The sequence below is a fragment of the Crinia signifera genome, chromosome 8 (assembly GCF_055691185.1).
Source record: "Crinia signifera chromosome 8, ASM5569118v1, whole genome shotgun sequence".
Taxonomy (NCBI): domain Eukaryota; kingdom Metazoa; phylum Chordata; class Amphibia; order Anura; family Myobatrachidae; genus Crinia; species Crinia signifera.
In genome coordinates, this window is record NC_139224.1 from 143292318 (window position 1) to 143310136 (window position 17819).

General features: G+C 45.1%; 1 long non-coding RNA gene and 6 other non-coding genes across 7 annotated transcripts in view; all 7 read right to left on the reverse strand.

Annotated features, from left to right (window-relative positions):
* Positions 1 to 402: 402 nt before the first annotated feature.
* Positions 403 to 17819, reverse strand: part of LOC146026529 (uncharacterized) — a 32800-nt gene continuing 15383 nt past the window's right edge. Inside the window, exons 2-3 of the long non-coding RNA XR_014454480.1 lie at positions 906 to 947; positions 403 to 516 (exon numbers count right to left, since the gene is read on the reverse strand). This is a non-coding gene — a long non-coding RNA (uncharacterized LOC146026529). The remainder of the gene's footprint in view (positions 517 to 905; positions 948 to 17819) is intronic.
* LOC146030145 (small nucleolar RNA SNORD75) lies at positions 645 to 707 on the reverse strand. The gene has a single exon (XR_014455648.1). It is a non-coding gene; the product is annotated as a small nucleolar RNA SNORD75 (small nucleolar RNA).
* Positions 1830 to 1906, reverse strand: LOC146030089 (small nucleolar RNA SNORD47). Its single transcript, XR_014455600.1, has one exon. It is a non-coding gene; the product is annotated as a small nucleolar RNA SNORD47 (small nucleolar RNA).
* On the reverse strand, positions 2076 to 2141 carry LOC146030138 (small nucleolar RNA SNORD78). Its single transcript, XR_014455641.1, has one exon. It is a non-coding gene; the product is annotated as a small nucleolar RNA SNORD78 (small nucleolar RNA).
* Positions 3736 to 3815, reverse strand: LOC146030060 (small nucleolar RNA SNORD79). Its single transcript, XR_014455573.1, has one exon. It is a non-coding gene; the product is annotated as a small nucleolar RNA SNORD79 (small nucleolar RNA).
* Positions 3959 to 4037, reverse strand: LOC146030046 (small nucleolar RNA SNORD24). The gene has a single exon (XR_014455560.1). It is a non-coding gene; the product is annotated as a small nucleolar RNA SNORD24 (small nucleolar RNA).
* Positions 4556 to 4635, reverse strand: LOC146030102 (small nucleolar RNA SNORD74). Its single transcript, XR_014455613.1, has one exon. It is a non-coding gene; the product is annotated as a small nucleolar RNA SNORD74 (small nucleolar RNA).

Consider the following 17819-nt stretch of genomic DNA (forward strand, 5'->3'; position numbering starts at 1 on the left):
ACCCATGCAGCTGAATTCCTTAGTGTACTATGCAAGCTACCATGGGGTAATGGTCCCAATATAAGCTTTACCATGATGGTACTATGTATAAATAGAGTAGATTGAAGCCTAGGTTGTACCAGGTCGTGTTCATTTGTATGCCTTGTGCACGTTAGTACAGGCTGGGCATAGTCTTTTCTAGATGCACCATTACAAATTGCAGTTTTCAGATCAGAAGAGTTCTGCTGAGGGTTTTGTTTTAGGAGACAGTCCTTGAAATGCGTGACAGTACTGTATGCAGTTAATATGCAATAAACTGGAAAGGTCAGATAGGAGCGAAAGTGTTCACCACAGTCATTCTGATGAACTATGAAATCATCATGTGATCCAGTGCTATGGTGCCCATATCTGTACCCGCACTCACCTCACTGACAGTAGCCTCCTCCAGAGAAGCCAGTCTCTAGAGGTCATCCCGGCTGCCACACAGGTTTTCCCTAACAGCACAAGCACCAGGTGTAGCTTATTCACATGGTCAGCCTGTAAAATAGTAACGATAGAAGCCATGTATTAGTTGTTAATACTAATAGGTTAATAGTTCTAGTAACCAAGCATCACTAGGCCGGCACTGCCACACAGAAGACATGTCATGCCAATATCCTTCTTTAAGCCTCAGTTTTAAACATTGTCAGAAATCCCTTCTGTCCACTACTCTTGAAGCATCATCGGCTTATTGTAAGATATGACCGAGGACTAGACTTGTGTCTACATTTACTGTGACGGCCAGAAACGTACTGGCATCTACTGAAAACCCTAAGCAGCCCTGTAGCTGCATTCATGAGTGACAGGCTATATAGGAGGCTGCGTTCCTGGGAATAACCATAGGACAGAGCAGCCAATCGTACAAAGGAAATGGGTATTGTACTTACCACTTCAATGTGACTGCTGCAAGCAACAAGGTCCAGTGCCAGCTGCAAGGAAAGAAGATGCGTTACACATGATGCTATTGATATTCAGACAAACAAGTATTCAGGATATCCAGAAGTGTCCTGATGCCACAGAACTATTGTCAAGGTATGGGTCTGCTACATGCTTAAGTCTGATTAAATTACCAGATTTATGTTTTAGCAGAAAAGTAATATGCACTCACTGCATGGGGAAGAGGGTGGTCACCGTAGCCTTGGCTGTAATTCCGGTTGATCATTTTTAGGTCAAAATCCTATAGTATTTGCTTCGTGGGGCTGAAAGCTCCAGTTGCAGGAAGTTTAGGGGGATAATGTGCTGAGCTCTAGCAGCACTTGGCTCAGACACTGCCCAGCATTATTGCAGTAGTGTTTATGGTACACTAGGTATGCATTAGATGGTCGCATATCAAATGCAGCCAATTATGGAAGCTGCCATAGCAGCAGCTCCTGAACCGCTGGCTACATTAAATGCCACTGTCCATTATTCTGTAGCCAACATGGTGGGAAGCCCAGTGGCTGACATGGAACAGTTCCAGCAGTTGAACGAAAAAAGGTCACCCACTGCAATTTAGGGATGTGGGCTATGGAACAGCCTTTTGCCCATGCTCTCCAAGGTGCCCAAACACGTTACAATTCCTCCAATGCATATTGAACTAAATCGCATGCGATGAGGACCTAGTTTAAAAAGCATGGGCTACAGAGACTTTGTGCTGCGCTATAGGGATGACCACATGAGCACCACAGTACCATGAATGGGCACCTTTAGAAACTGCAGCCAGCTCTAACCGGTATTATAGACACCATGCAAGGTTAAGGAAGCATTTATTTTGTATGTATAATTCTGCATGGTCACAGCTGGATACATCAGCCCCCATGTTTGTTGCTGGTTACCTCAGAAAATAAATGGAACGGTTAGGAGTATAATCAGCCTTTATCATATGGCAGAATCAGTTTCATCACTGGTCACCAGCAGACTTAACAAGGCAGATACAGACCATGCTGGTATATATAGCAAACTACTGGCAGGACACTCACCTCATGGTTCCCATCTGCTGCTCGTTCAGTACCTAGATACAGACAAGGCTTTAGCATGGTCAGGCATGGAGAGACTATACATGGCTGGATGGGAGGGGTCATGTCAGTAGTTTGGTTAGTCTACATTGATATTTCAGGTCAGACATTTGAACACATCATTAACAACCCAACACTTCAGACTGAGTGACTGAAGAATCCATTGTTCTGAGCTATTGCTGACAAACATGTAACTCTAAAGCTGGGTACACTACACAATATACTCCATTAGTGATAGGGCCAATTTTCCGTGAACTGCTGGGCAAACAATAACACATACACTGACCAATATCAGTGACATAATCCTGTGAACATGCAGTCATAGTCAGACCTAGTTAGCCTTCAGGATCGCACATAGCGTTTACACACTGGACATTAAACCTAGCTCAGAAAGGACAATTCTTTAATATTGCTTACCAAGTACCCAGCTTTAGCCTGATCTAGGCCAGCCTGTTGTACTACACATGTCAGCATGCCCTGCCAGTTTTAGCATCCTGTAATGGCAACATTGCCAGTGCATGCTGGGATCTTGTGTAACAGATTGGCCAGATCATCAAGTTACAAGTCAGCTAGTTGCAGCCCATGTAGCCACATCTGGTGTATGCAGAAGTCTTCTGTGCCCTAAGGTTTCTTACCTGGCTGCAGTACTGGCTGTATTGTGGCACCATCACTGTAACATGCTGCTAAACAAAACAAAGAAACTGGAGTCAGACTAGCGGGTTCTTTAAACGTTTCATTAGATTAATGAAGGCGCACAAGTCAGATAGAGCTAATCTGAAACTTCCATGGGATGGTCAAGCCTGTTAATATAAGCATCATCATACTAGACACTTGGCCAGATCAAGGCATTGGCTTATAATGTACATAGAGCTTATGCACAATGATAGGCAGATTGGCTACAGTCATTATACAACCAGCACAATGTGTTCTGGACAGTCTTTGGGGGGTATTCAATGTCAGGGTCACGGCAGTCGAGCTTGCTCGACCGCCGTGACCCAGTCCCATTCAGCTCGACCGAGAACACACAGGCGGGATTCAATGTCCCGCCTGCCGGGGAGCAAAAAGGGGGCGCGGCCACAAGTTGCGGCCAGGAAGAGGCGAGCTGCAGCCAGCAGCTCACCACTTCCCGGCTGTTCGGCAGAACGAGCCCGATAGCTAGTGATGTCGGGCTCGTTCTGCCAAGATACCCTGCTCAATGCTGTCGGGGAAGACAGGGGCCACTAATATTTAACCAAGCTTTGCCATGGATTAATGCAGACATTAGCCAGGTAAGGTCATGTGACATACAAGACAATACTAGGGATAATTACAATCATGTTAAGCTTTAAAGCCCCATACACACTAGAAAAAGTCAAAGATACTCATCGCAAATGGCTTGCCGAGTGACAAAGCTCATTATCTAGTGTGTACACCCAATATAGATAACTATTAGCACTCCTGCATGCTTTTAAAACTATTGATATCTGCTGAACACACAGGTCAACTTGTCTATAAAGCCAAACAACCGGGCCGATAGTTATCTATTGGCTCAACCCTCTCCAGATAAAAAAAAAAATCCACACTTAAGTTACAGATACTTATTGGGGTGTATCAGAAGGGGGGGGGAATACCAACCTTATTTCTGTTATCCAGCATCTGTTTTGCTCAGCCGTAACTAAGACAAAGAGAAAGACCGTCCAGTTAGGGAAGCCTAGGCATATACAGTGTTCACTACATTATTCTATACTGTGTCAGTACAAAAGTGCTCCCTCATCCTTATTCAGAGAGATTCCCATTGATTTATACAAATCATCATGTACAGTATATGGTAGGTTTACTACGTAACATGGAATAAACTTACCCATAAGCCTGTGACAGAGCCGGCCTCATACTGGTACCTAAGGGGTAGAGAGGACATGTTAGAAGATGACCCAGGAATATGAGCGTGTACAGCTTAGAGTAAGTAACGCCTCAGCATTAATATAGGTGGTAAGCTATCTCGTCATCCTGACAGTCAAGAGTAGCAAATAGGTGTCATCAGCGGCGTTACAGAATCACTTGTCCTAGCTATAAAGTTACATCGGCCATTACTGGCATCCAGACTCGCATACTGGAGAAAAATCCAACAGAAAGTATGTGTTCATAGGTTATTCAGGGCAGCCCGATCAGATATACCTGTAGAAGCCCTAGACAAGGCATGCACAGCCATTTGTACTGATTGTAGGAGGGTCTATGGAGATATATTCACTTACATTTTAGTTGGAGCCGGGCAATCGGATAACCTGTAATAGAGATCACAGATTTAGTCTGCAGTAATGGTCTCCTATAACAGTAAGCAATCACTATTTAACCTCAATAGACTCAAACAGGGATGGATGTCAGAAACCAATGGGTTAGAAGAGCACTACTCCTGATTCAATGCATTTACTTTTCCCATTGAATAGCAGGGTTGCCAGCCATCAGCCCTTAAACACAGACCCATAATGATAAAGGTGCTCTATTCAAGCTCTCAGGGCAGCTGCAGCTACATAGATCCCAGCTATAGTGCATGGTGTGTGGGAGGCCAGGCTTGCTCAGAGACGTTGGTATTCATCATTATTAATAAGATGTCCCTACCAACATAACTTTCATCATGGTCAGGCTGCACACAGGCCAGGATCATGCAGCGTCTTAAAACCTGGACTGCTAGGCTGACTTGGATGTTTGTAAGTATTACCATGGAGTAGCACAGGCTTAAAGCAAACTGACCTGCAATAGTTAAATCACCCATAACTAGATCAGGCATGTCTAAACTATGGCCCTCCAGCTGTTGTGAAACAAGCCCCATCATGCCTCGTTACAGTTTTGCCATTAGGGAATGCTAAAACCATTGCAAGGCATGCTGGGATGTGTAGTTTAACAGGTAGAGGGCCATAGTTTGGACATGCCTGTCTTAGATGAACTTAGATGGCTAAGGTTGACACAAGCATTAGGTCGTCAAAAGTGGCTTCACCTTTTTGTCCTGAATGTAGACATGGGCACCATGTAAGTGTACCGCCACCCCGCATGGCTCCCTGTGCTCAGCATGTAAGTATACCGCCACCCGCATGGCTCCCTGCGCTCACCATGTAAGTGTACCGACACCTCACATGGCTCCCTGTGCTCACCATGTTACAGGCTTTAACAAATCTGTAGGCAATGGTAGGGCATGAAATAGCACCTGTCGGCAGGAAAACTCATGTTGACCCTGTCAACCTTAAACATGTTGACCTATTTCAGGTGCCTGTTACCCTTCAGTGGATTGGCCCAATTACAGTATCCCTGTCCTAAACTACTATCAACTAAAGCTGGGTACACATATATACAATTATCGGGCCGTTCTTCCGTTCTGGGTCGGACAGCCGTTCAATTGTATATGTGTGTACGCTGTCCCGTACGAGCGATAAACGGCAAAAAAAACTGTCTTGACCATCCATACTCGGTCGACGGTTCTTTGCGGTTTAATTTTTCATCCGACAGGACGGCCCTATATGGCCTGTTTCACACACTCCGGCTCCTGCCGGACAGTGAAATCCCCCACGGCCAGGGAGCCGTGCCACACACAGTACTTTATCATGGAGGGCATGGCCACAGCCCAGCAGTCGTCCCTTCCAGTGGCGGGATCCGGCTGCAGCCGTGCGGCCGGGCCGTGGCCGTCCCGTGTGAATGGACACAATAGTGTCCATTCACAACTAATGTGTGCGGCACGGCTCCCTGGCCGTGTAGGATTTTGCCGTCCGGCAGGAGCCGGAGTGTGTGAAACCAGCCTATCGGTACAAAAGTGCAGTGTGTAGGCACGTTCGACCGATATGCTGCCGTCCTTGCGACTATACTTCCAAAGCTGGAACGCCCATGTGGGCTTTCCATAGCTGCATCCTCTCTGGCAGGGTGACTAAAAAAAAAAAAACCAGGCGTGAGGTCCCCCCCACAGCTGTAACCAGCACCAGGCTGACTTTCTCGGCTCCTGATTGGCCAGAAATCATTCTGAGTAGAGACGCCGAGGAAGAAGGATCTCTGCGTCTCTATTGTACAGCGGAGGCGGAGCGGGTACCACTGCAGCGCGACTTCAACAGAAGATGCTGGGGTGGTCACCACAGGAGCAGGCGAGTAGGATTTCCTTCCCCAGGTAACCCTTTGGATTACTACAGATCCAGGACCCGGACTCTTCAGCCCTGGAGCCCCAGACCGGACCCTGGGACCTACCTAGTTAAGTATCAGTGTGTTTGTGTAATGTATGTATTAAACTTTTATTTTTCTAATGTGTCAGTGTGTATTTAACTATTTTTTTGTGGAACTACAAGACCCAGCGGGCCCTTTAATGCCCCGCAGGCTGGGACTTGTGGTTCTCCAAGTCCCAGCTTGCGGGGGAGGCTTGCTGGGACTCATAGTTCCACAGTATAACACAATAGTTTTTTTTTTTATCTTTTTTTTTTTTTTACACAAAGATCAGCTCGATGCCCAGGGGCATCGAGGACAGCACCAGGCTTCAGCCTTGTCAGGTAAGTCCTGGAGGGGGGACCCCTTAATTGGGGGGGGTCCCCACTCCCCCAGGACCCCTGGCCAGGCTGATCGGTCAGAGGGCTGAATGCTTTGGCCGGGGGGGACTTGTATAAAGGTCTCCCCCCGGGCTGTGGCATTACCCTGCTGGCTGGTTCGTAAAATACGGGGGACCCCTAGTCATTTTGTCCCCCGTATTTTGGGAACCAGCCCCGGACAAAAAAAAAAAAAAAAAAAATCAGCGAAGCCCTATTTGTCAGGTTTCCTGATTTTTTTTAATACCAGCCCCGGCTCTTTCAACCTGGTGCTGGTTACGGCCGTGGGGGGGGACCCCATGCCGTTTTTTTTTTTAATAGGTAAAAGGGTGACAGCTATAATTATGCCCTAACCCAGCCCATTATGATAATTTTGGTCACGTGACGTGTCAATAGCCCAAATCGAGACAGTGTGTACAGTGGGACAATCTTTTTCTTGCGACTGTTTGGACGGGAGTACATCAGACGTCGCAAGTAAAATTGTACAGGTGTGTACGCGCGTGTCAGCTGTTTGTGGACGGTCCGACGGGAGTACGGATCGGCCGAACAGTTGCAAGAAATAGGGACTATGAACCATGTGGTCATCATATATATCCTGTGCCCAAGTACCCCAGTGCCAAACTATACTCACCACTGTGTCCAATGGAGCAGCGCTCCTAGAGATGCCAGCCACTTCATGTGTGCCTGAGGAACAGAACAAAGTGTAAGGGACCTGTGAGGTTGTATGGCAGGATGCCAGAATTACAGCTGTCCTGTCAGGCATTTAAAGGAGAGTCCCTGCTGGCCGGGTCAAGGCAGAGTTTATCCCTGCAGCTGAATTCCTTATACTGTACTATGCAAGCTACCATGGGGTAATGGCCCCAATATAAGCTTTACCATGATGGTACTTAGCACAGTAGGTGGAGTCAGAGCTTGTACCAGGTCATGTTCATTTGTATGCATTGTGCATGTTTGTACAGAATGGACGTAGGGCGGGATGTTCTAACAGCCGCAGCCCAGCTTCACCTACATAATTTCGCATATGCTCTGCCATAATTATTGCACATGTTAAAGTACAGCTCTTGCATTTAGAGCTGTCCTTTGCAGCAAGTCAGCGGCTCCCCCCCCCTCACTCACCTGGAGCTGCTGTGGCAGGAGGGCTGGCTCTCCCCCTCCCTGCACCCGGAAGAGGTGCAAGGAGAAGGTCCTTTAAATGTCTGACATTATGTAGTTACTATGCAATAAACTGGACAGGTCAGTTGGAGCGAAAGTGTTCACCACAGTCATTCTGATGAACTATGAAATCATCATGTGATCCAGTGCTATAGTGCCCATATCTGTACCCGCACTCACCTTACTTACAGTAGCCTCCTCCAGAGAAGCCAGTCTCTAGAGGTAATCCCGGCTGCCATACAGGTTTCCCAACAGCACATGCACCAGGTGTAGCTTATTCACATGTTCAGCCTGTAAAATAGTAGATAGAAGCCATGTATTAGTTGGTGTTTGGGTTAATAGTTCTAGTAACCAAGCATCACTAGGCCGGCACTGCCACACAGAAGACATGTCATGCCAATATCCTACTTTAAGCCTCAGTGTTAACCCCTTCCCGCCGCAGCCTGTTTTTGCCTTCCTGACAGAGCCCTTTTTTTCAAATCTGACATGTATCACTTAAGTGGGGATAACTTTTTTTTGCTTTTACTTATCCCAGTGATTTTGAGATTGTTTTTTCATGACACATTGTACTTCAAGTTAGTGGTAAATTTGGGTCGATACAGTCTGTGTTTTTTTGTGAAAAATACCAAAATGTCGTAAAAAAATGGAAAATTTAGCAATTTTCAAAATGTTAAATTTTCTGCTTGTGAGACAAATAATCATACCACTCAAAATAGTTAATAACTAACATAGACCATATGTCTACTTTATGTTTCCATCATTATTTCAACCTCCTTTTAATTTTTTTGGACACTAGGAGGCTTCAAATATGAATAGCAAATTCTCAAATTTTCAAGAAAATTTCAAACACTGATTTTTTTAGGGACCAGTTCAGTTCTGATGTGACTTTGAGCGACTTGTATGTGAGACACCCCCATAAATTATGCCATTTCAAAAACTGCACCCCTCACAGTATTCAAAACAGCATTTTGGAAGTTTGTTAACCCTTTAGGTGTTTCACAGGAATTAAAACAAAGTGTAGGTGAAATTTCAAAATTTCATTTTTTTTGCAAATTTTCAATTTTAATACATTTTTCTAAGGAACACAGTAGATTTTACTAGAGAAATGTGACTAAAAATTGATTCCCCCAATTCTTTTGTTTTCATAAATTTCCTATATGTGGCCCTAGTGTGCACGTTGACCAAACCACAGGCTTCATAATAGAAGGAGCACCTATTTGATTTTGGAGCCTCCTTTTTATGAGATTATTTTTTAGGCACCATGTAGGTTTCTAGGCACCATAAGATGCTAAAAGTTAGGAACCCCCCCACAAGTGACCCCATTTTGCAAACTACACCCCTCAGGGAATTCATCTAGGGGTATAGTGTACATTTCAAACCCCCAGGGGTTTCACCAATTTTGATACAACTGGGCTGTGCAAATGAAAAATTACATTTTTTTACACAAAAATGCAGTTCTGGCTCAATTTTTCATTTTCATAAGGTATGAAGGAGAAAAAGCACCCCAAAATCTGTGCCCCAATTTCTCCCGAGTACGGCAATGCCTCATGTGTGACCAAAAAATGGCAGGACTCAGAAGGGAAGGAGTGATATTTGGATTTTGCAGCACAGATTCTGGTGGAATGTTGGTGGGTGCTATGTCGCATTAGCAAGACCCCCAAAGCACCAATACAGTGGAACCCCCCCACAAGTGACCCCATTTTGCAAACTACACCCCTCAGGGAATTCAACTAGGGGTATAGTGTACATTTCAAACCCCCAGGGGTTTCACCAATTTTGATACAACTGGGCTGTGCAAATGAAAAATTAAATTTTTTTTTACACAAAAATGCAGTTCTGGCTCAATTTTTCATTTTCATAAGGTATGAAGGAGAAAAAGCACCCCAAAATCTGTGCCCCAATTTCTCCCGAGTATGGTAATGCCTCATATGTGACCAAAAAATACCAGTTGGGTGCATGGCAGGACTCAGAAGGGAAGGAGTGATTTTTGGATTTTGCAGCTCAGCTTCTGGTGGAATGAATGGTGGGTGCTATGTGGCATTAGCAAGACCCCCGAAGCACGGTGAAATGATGAACCTAATAATCCATAGATGTGTGGTATATTTTAAAACACTCCTTTATACATAGGCCTGGTTTGTCGGGGCAAGTTTCACAGTGGAAAATAGTATCCTTTCTTATTCCCTTTTTTTTTGTTTTGAATATACGTTTTTTATTATTTTAACATGTCAGATACAATCATAATCACAAGTCAATGTGCAATCAAGATATATGAGATAAACTGCGGTTGCTTGACTACAGGGATCTGGTAACACAAATTTGTACAATCATGCTTTTTAGATCAGTAATAGCTTAGGTAGTCCATTTGTCCATAGAGCTCAAGCCGGAGCATGTATGCAGGTCTCGGGTGGTCATCCGTGACCATACGATAAGATGATGCATAACTATCACTGTATAACCCTTAATATTAAAAACTTCTATCTCTTGATTGCTTACACTTCAACTATTGCAAACTTCTATTGTAGTTGAGAGTGTCTAAAGTATATCAGAAGGAAAAAGGTAGGGGGGAGAAAGAATAGAAGTATAAAAGGGGGGAGAAAAAAGGGAGGGAGGGGTAAGGTGATTTAGGTTTCCTGAGGTCTCCTGTGGGCGACCGGCCACCCAATGGCCCCCGCCCCCCACCCATCAGCCCACGATCATGTCAGCATCTAGAAAGTTCCGCCGATTTAATAGGCCCGCCTTGCGCAGGTTGGTGCGGTGCCTTTTTGTGTATTGCCTCAATTGAGATAAGTGGGCCTTAGTCTTAGTCTGAGGGAGTTTAGATATTGAAAGCTGCTGTTGAACGTAGTAGTGACCAGCTTTGATTTTCTGAAAAATTATATATTTTTGCTTGGGTATCAATGTCCATGGTTTTGATATACAATTCCCATTTCTTTCTAAATTTACGGTCCCCTGCAGTAGAATTCTCATGTAGATATTTCCTGTCATAGTACATTTGTTCTAGCAGCATTCTAGTTAACTCCCCCAGAGTAGGAGCGGCCTTGTTTATCCACCTTTTCAATATTAATTTCTTAGCAATAGTAAAAATAATAGTGAGTAATGGGAATACCTTTTTGTGTCGCTCATCATCCTCCCAGTCCGAGAAATTGATGCATAAGCATGCTTTAGGCTGTGGTAGCAAGTGTATCTGGAACTTTCCATTTACAAAGGTAAATATCTTATTCCAAAAACGTCTTATTTTATAGCAGTCCCAGAAGGAGTGATAAAAGGAGGCGCCCCGGCCTCTGCATTTGGGGCATTTTCCGTCCTCCTCTGGAATGAAATGCGCTCTGATATTTGGTGGCAAATATGCCCTATGAAGCGTTTTGAGGTGCACTTCTTGCAAATATGCTGAGTGTAGGGTACGCATGGTGCTTACAAAAGTCCCCGTGAGATCCCCACTCTGATCTCGACAATATCGTGGTGCCATCTGTCCGCATTAAGCCTCATCAAGTTAGTCGCTGAGTCATTTACCAGTATTGTGTAGATGTGTTTAAGTTTGTAAGGTTTGAGCTCCCATTTTCTAATAATCTTCAGTATTGGACACGTGACAGGTTGTGATTGTTTTGCGTTTTCCAGAGATTGTACATAATGTCGGGTTTGTAAGTTTGTGAAGAAATGTGAGTTCGGGAGCGAGTATGTGTCCCTCAGAGTGGCAAAGGTGAGTATGGTGCCTCCAGGGTCAAAAATTTGACTGGCCGAGTGTAGTCCCTTCTCCCGCCATTGTGAAATTATGGGATTCTGAAGGGATGGTGTGAAGGATGGGTTCCCCCAGAGGTGGACATATGCAGAGGTGTTCCTTTTTCCTTTGAGGGTTTTGTGTAATTGGACCCAATTGGTATAGGTGTCATGAAACAAAGGGTGATGCAAGATGTCTGATGGTATCAATTTTTTGTCAGCGTGTAATAATGCATTAAGTGAGTATGGTTTAAAGATTTCTTGGTCTAATGTTAACTCGGTAAACTTGCTGTGGCCTAGTATCCAGTCTATGGCATATCTTGCCAGTATGGAAGTGGAGTAAGCCTTAACGTCCGGTAGTCCTCCCCCTCCTTCCTCTCTGGTTAATGTTAACTTTGTGTATGCTATCTTAGATTTTTTCCCTTGCCACAAAAACCTAGTTGCGGCCTTTTTAAATTTTTGATCATCTTCCTTGGAAATGCGAAATGGCAGTAATTGCATGACATATAGTATCATAGGAAAGATGATTGACTTTACTATGGCAATCCTGCCCAATAATGAAATCGGCAGGTTCATCCAGCCTTCTAGTTTTGCGGCAATGGAAGATATTGTCTTCGTGTAGTTTGAAGCATAGATGTCTGAGGCTAGCTTTGGTATCAAAATCCCCAAGTACTTGAAGTGGGCCTGCGTGATTTTGAGGGAGGTAGTGGAGTGCAGGTGAAGAAGGGTTTCTGCGGGAATGTTGATGGGTAATAATTCTGATTTTGTAGCATTGATTTTATAGCCTGCAGTGCTACCAAAAATATGTATAAGCCTAAGAATTTCCAGGAGTGAGGTGAGGGGATCTGAGATGCACAAAAGCATGTCATCTGCAAACAATGCAATTTTTAGTTCCTTTGTGCCAATCTGTATACCTTTATATATACTGTATGTGAATCTCTGAGAAGCATAGCTAGGGGTTCTAGGGCAATAGCAAATAACAGGGGCGATAGTGGGCACCCCTGCCTGGTACCTTTCTTTATAATGAAGGGGTTGGATAAAATACCGTTACAGGAGATTTGAGTCTGAGGACAGTGGTAGAGTATATGTATTGTATTTATGAAGGCTTCAGGGAAATTGAACTTACTGAGGGTGTCATATAAGTGAGGCCATTCTATGAAGTCAAAGGCCTTCTCTGCGTCTAGTGCCAATATTGCTGCTTGCTTTTGTGGGGAAAATTTTTGGGAGGCGACCAGTGCTGCGATGACTTTCCTGACATTTACTACTGAGTTTCTGCCAGCAATAAACCCTGTCTGGTCAGGGTGTATAATGTGGGTCATTAGGGGCTTTAGTCTGTCTGCCATAATTGATGCTAGAATTTTGTAGTCAAGATTAAGTAATGAGATCGGGCGGTATGAGCCCGGTAATGCCAGATCTCTGTCTGGTTTGGGTAGAATTTTTAGGATGGCCGAATTAAAATGGAGCGGGGGGGTCTGTGATGTTATTATGTCATTAAAGGCTGCAGCTAAGATGGGAGGAAGTAGTGGGGCCATGGACTTGTAAAACTCTCCACTGTATCCATCTGGGCCTGGGGCTTTATTAGGTTTCAGTCTGCGAATGACCGCAGATACTTCCTCTGTCGTCACTTTTGCGTTTAAAGATTCTACCATAGATGTTGTTAAGGTTGGGAAGGTTAGTGAGTCCCATGCTTTGGGAGAAGAGCATACGGGATGTGGCGGTGCAGGTGGGTCTGAGGCTTCTTTAATGGAGGAGGAATAAAGTGCTTCGTAAAATTGTTGCATTGTATGGGCAATCTGTTCGTTTGTGGAGGTTAATGACCCATCCGGTAGGCGGAGTGGGAGAACTATAGAAGGTTTCTGCGTACCTTTTAGTAGGGTGGATAGCAACTTCCCGGTTTTATTTCCAAAGCGATGGAATTTATAGTGTACCGAGAAGAGATATCTGTCTCCCATGTCTGTCAGATATTCATTAAAATGGGTTTTTGCAAGCAGATAGTTTTGTTTGAATGTCTGTGAGGGGGTGTCTCTGTATTTTTGGTACGCATTAGTTAGTGTTTGTTGTAAAGTGAGGTATTTTTTCGTATAATTTTTGTTTGAGGCCGCTGTAAAGGATATGACGGCACCTCTTAGTACCGGCTTTAGTGTCATCCAGAACAAGGAGGGGTTGGACTTTGCTGTCTCTGCGTTATCTGCACAGTATCTCTGTATCTCAGTTTCTAATAATGTTTTGAAGGTGTTAGATTTGCAAAACCTAGATGGGAATTTCCAAAGTTTATTGGTGTGCACCTGTTCTGATGTCTGAAGCGTTGTAACTACCATTGCATGATCCGAAAGGACTATCGGTTTTATAGAAGATTGTGTAAGTTGTGGGAATAGGGTATGTGAGGTGAAGATGTAATCAATGCGTGAAAATGATCCGTGTGCGGAGGAAAGGCATGTGAAATCTCTTTCTAGCGGGTGATGTGCCCTCCACACATCAATGACTTGAAGTGATTCTTGAAATAACGATATGTCCACCTTTGGGGGAGAGGGAGGTTTTGTCTGAGTATTTGACCTATCCAGGGATGCTGAGGATATTAAATTAAGGTCTCCTCCCACTATGAGGTTCTCTTCAGTGAAAGGGGTAAGTGTGGCTATCATGGTTTGCATGAATTGTTTTGAATATGGTGTTGGAGCGTAGATGTTTGCTAGTGTGTACTTCTTACCCGCCATGCAGACAGAGGCCACCACGTACCTGCCGTTATCATCTGTTATTGTGTTGGAGATCTCTAGCGGGATATGGCGTTTTGCCAGAATGGCTACACCTCTTTTCTTCGATGAGTAGGATGATGACGCTACCACAGACCATCCTAGCATCTGCAATTTCATAGTCTCGGACTGGGTTAGATGAGTTTCCTGCAAAAAGGCCAAATCAATATTGTTTTTATTCAAATACATCAACACCTTCCTGCGCTTAGCTGGGGAGTTTATGCCCCCAATGTTCCAGGAGCATATATTAAGTTCAGGCATGATACAAGATATCAATCGGACAGAATAGACACAGCGGGAGGCAGAGGCCCCCAGGCGACCGGCCACCGGCAGGCCGACATCTCCCTGAGGACAGTATGAGTGGATGAGCTCTATCACCTGGAGAGTGGGATGTGGGTTTGGATAGTGCTAGGTGAGAAAAAGAGGATAGAGAGGGAAGAAAGAAGAGGAGCATAGGTAAAATCTTCCGTAGTCGGAAGCAACAATTTAAGGCCCCAAGGGTTTTGTCCCTTTGGGTAAGACTTCCGAGTGAAATAACATAAAAAACAAACATTAGATGTAACATAACGAACATCGGCTATCATCTCAGTCTACCCGCCCCCCTATTTTGGATTCAAAAGTGCATGTAACTGTATGAAATTATATGACAGCTCTTTCAAAACTATGCACGCACATAACCTTTAAAAATTGTCAGCGGCATTAGTCTGACTGTATTCTAACTTTAACATAACTAGAATAACTCGGCTAAATTCTTGGAAGGTCTGAGAGTTTCAGAGTAGCCGGTGACAATTGGCTTGCAGTGGAGGGGGGTGGCAGAAGGGTGAGGATAAAAGGGGTAAGAGGGGAGGGAGTGATGATTGTTGGGCACCGTGACGATGAAGAAGGACTATTCCCAGCTTCTCACAGTTCAAGTCAGTGAAGAGAGACTTTGTTTGGGTAAGCTTGGGAGTGCTTGCTGGGCATCGTAGGGGGTAGACGACCCAAAAAAAACAGAAACATCGCCGGTCAGAAGGTGGTCATCTGCACATGTAAGTTTGAGGAGATAGTGTTCACACGCGGTCCTTTTCTTGTCAACATGCTTCAGGTTTAGCGAACATTTTCACGCTTTTAAGTGTTGTTGTCTGTGATGTCTGCTGAGGAAGAATTCGCCAGCTCTCTGACGTAGGCGGCTGAATCTTTAGGAGTGGTAAAGTCCTTAAACGAACTGCCATCGTAAATTCTCATTTTTGCCGGGTAAAGGAGGCCAAATCTGCGACCTTCTGCTGCCAGTTGTGAGCAAAGGGGCGAGAAAGCTTTTCTTGCTTTTGACAGCTCAGCCGAATAGTCTTGAAAGACATGAAGCTTGTTGCCTTCCCATGAGAGATCTTTAATTTTCCTGGAGGCTGACCATATTTCCATTTTGTGGAGGTAATTTAGGCACCTAAATAGCGTGACACGCGGGCGGGGTCTGGAGGGTGTTGGTGGGGGCCTACCCTGTGGACCCTCTCTATAACCAGATCTTGGCAGGCCGACTCAATGTGCAATAGTGAGGGCAGGGTGACTCGCACAAAATGGGCCAACGCCGGGCCTTTAATTGCTTCGGGTAAGCCCACCAGGCGTGTGTTCTGTCTGCGCGACCTGTTCTCCAGGTCCTCCACTCTATTCCAGAGTTGATAATTTTCAGTGTCTAGCCTTTTCATGGCACGCTGTATGTCAGAAACCTCATGGGTTATCGCTCCAATCTGATTTTCATTTACTGTGACTCTGTGAGATAATTGCTGGAGTTGGCCTGTAATGTCAGCTACTGCTTTAGAAAGCAGGGGTGTCATGGCTGCCTGTATTGCATCTATCACTTCTCTGTAAGTGACTGGTGCATCGGGGCCTTTACTCACTGTACTGCTGGGTTCATGCTCTCCTCCTGCAGCTTCTTTAGAAGCAGGCATCTCTCTGTCGCTGTTGTCTGCAGGCGCCCTCCGTCTTTCCTGGCGCTGCGGCTGTGCCTGTGATGCAGCGTGCTGCGTCTGCTGCGAGCGTGGCGGTGTCTGTGACCCCGACGGGTTCCGACTCTGCTCCATTCGTCCGGCTCCACCACGGGTCTCAAGTTATGGGGTGATTTCTGGTGGTTTTCGAGGCTTAATAGCCGTGTAACTGCGTTTTAGGGTAGGGCGGGAGACGGAGCTGAGGTACAGAGCTCCTCACTCCATTAAGCCGGAAGCGGAAGTCCTCTTATTCCCTTTTTATAGCAAACTTTGCACCTTTTTTGTGTCCTGCCCTTTTTTTGCAGTGGAGGGGATTTCGTTAGGAAAATGCTGCCCTGGTACAATACGGGGGCCAGTACTAGAAGTACTGGGGCCCTCTGCCTGCTGGTTCCCAAATATTAGGCCCTTTATGACTTCCTCTTGAAAGTGCATAAATGTCCCCCTCTGGCTGGTAGAACGGAATAGCACGTAAGCGTTATACAGTGCCATCTGGATTATATACACGGCCAGCTTTTTGTACCAGATTTTTGTTTTCCGCAGGGCACTGTACGGCTTCAGTACCTGATCTGAAAGATCCACTCCGCCCATGTACTTATTGTAATCTAGGATACAATTAGGTTTTGAGGTGTGGGTACTGGTACCTCGTACAGGGACGGAGGTGGTACTGTCTCCATGAATTGTTGTCAGTATAAGGACATCCCTCTTGTCCTTATATTTGAACAACAACATATTTTCGGTGGATTGTGCCCTGCTTTCACCCCTTCTCAGTACTTGGGCAATGTGCGTTTTTGGGAGGCCTCTTTGGTTCTTGCGCACAGTACCGCAAGATGCTGTACCTCTTGAACCAAGGGCCTTAAACAGGGGGATGCTAGTGTAAAAGTTATCCACATAGAGGTGATAACCTTTATCCAGGAAGGGGTGCACTAAATCCCAGACAGTTTTTCCACTAACACCTACGAGGGAGGGGGGGCATTCTGGCGGTTCAATTCTTGAATCCTTCCCTTCATATACCCTAAACCTGTGGGTGTACCCTGAGGTGCTTTCACACAGCTTATACATTTTTATGCCATACCTTGCCCTCTTACTGGGAAGGTACTGGCGGAATTTAACCCTTCCTTTAAAATGTATAAGGGATTCGTCGATACAAATAAATTTTTCAGGGATGTACATCTCTGCAAATTTGGCACTGAAATGATCAATGACCGGCCTGACTTTGAATAGCCGGTCAAAGGTGGGATCATCTCTGGGTGGGCACTGTGCATTATCGGTGTAATGTAAAAATTTAAGGATGGTCTCAAAACGAGTCCGAGTCATGGCCATACGGTAAAATGGGGTGCTGTACAGAACATCTGTACTCCAATATTGCCTAATTTCTGGCTTTTTTACTATGCCCATATGTAACACCAGACCCCAAAACGTCATCATCTCTACTGCATCTGCAGGGGTCCACCTAGCAAATGATGGCGTGGGGTTTTGAGCAATAAACTGCTGGGCATATAAATTAGTTTGGTCCACCATTAAATTTATAAAATCATCAGAGAAAAATAATTTGAAAAAGTCAATTTCTCTGAGACCTGTTGAATCAAATTGGATTCCTGGGATGGCCAAAAACTCAGGAACCTGGGGCTCAAAATTGTCTGGTGGTGGGGTCCATACGGGATCAATCATTTGGGGGGGGGGGGGTCTCAGCTGCTCTACGGGGCGTCT